Below are 1137 nucleotides of genomic sequence, written 5' to 3' on the forward strand. Positions count from 1 at the left end.
GTACCAGGATGAGTTCACTGGACTCTTTGGACACCAAACCCAATCGAGAATCTGTGGGACCGTTCGCGCCATGGAACTTCAACCAAGCAACCTAGCGTAGCTGGCCACGGCACTGGAGTCGGCTTGGCCCCACAGCCCCGTCGGTACCTTCCAGAACTTCACTGACTCCTTTCCTGCACGTCTCGCAGCGGTTCACGTTGCGAAAGGTGGTTATTCAGGCTTTTACCAGGTTGTCAAATTAATCTGACTGGACTGCGGATAAGCAAGACTCCATCCAAACAGGCCATGAAGGCCCAACGGTACCGACCGTCCGCCGTGTCATCTTCATCCACAGGTGTCACTGGATGCGGATATGGAGGGGCACTTGGTCAGCACACCGCTCGCCCGGCCGTGTGTCAGTTTACGAGACCGGAGCTCCTACTTCTCAGTCAAGTAGCTCCTCAGTTTTACCTCACAAGGACTGAGTGCACCCCGCTTGCCAACAGCGCTCGGCAGACTGGATGGTCACCCATCCAAGTGCTAGCCCAGCCCGACAGCGCTTAACTTTGGTGATCTGACGGGAACCGGTGTTACCACTGCAGCAAGGCCGTTGGCATATAAGGGAGAACGCCCCCCCCCCCCCCCCGAATAAGGTTATGTTATGTTAACCAGGGACCCAGAAACGATGGAGGGGCTCCTTCCCCACTGCAGCCACAGTGGTCTGCAACCCCACGACGACTACCGCAGTCCACTTCAACCCTCCTCCGCCCCATACCGAACCGAGGGTTACTGTGTGGTTTGGCCCCCGGTGGGCCCCCCAGGGAACGTCTCACACCAAACGAGTGTAACCCCTATGTTTGCGAGGTAGAGTAATCTACCTGGCGTACGCGTATGTGGAGAACTTGTTTGCTCAGCAATCGCTGACATAGTTTAGCTGAGGCGGAATAAGGGGAACCAGCCAGCATTCACCGAGGCAGATGGAAAACCGCCTAAAAACCATCCACAGACTGGCCGTTTCACCGGACCTCGAAACAAATCCGCCGGGCGGATTCGTGCCGGGGACCGGCATTCCTTCCCGCCCAGAAAGCCGTGCGTTAGACTGCACGGCCAACCGGGCGGGCCCGTAATAAGGTTACTCACATTATTTCCTCACTTGGA

General features: G+C 56.9%; 1 pseudogene; it reads right to left on the reverse strand.

The window, feature by feature from the left end:
- Positions 1 to 476: 476 nt before the first annotated feature.
- Positions 477 to 594, reverse strand: LOC126163239 (5S ribosomal RNA; annotated as a pseudogene).
- Between the last annotated feature and the right edge of the window lie 543 nt (positions 595 to 1137).

This window comes from Schistocerca cancellata, chromosome 2, assembly GCF_023864275.1.
Source record: "Schistocerca cancellata isolate TAMUIC-IGC-003103 chromosome 2, iqSchCanc2.1, whole genome shotgun sequence".
In the NCBI taxonomy this organism is placed as follows: domain Eukaryota; kingdom Metazoa; phylum Arthropoda; class Insecta; order Orthoptera; family Acrididae; genus Schistocerca; species Schistocerca cancellata.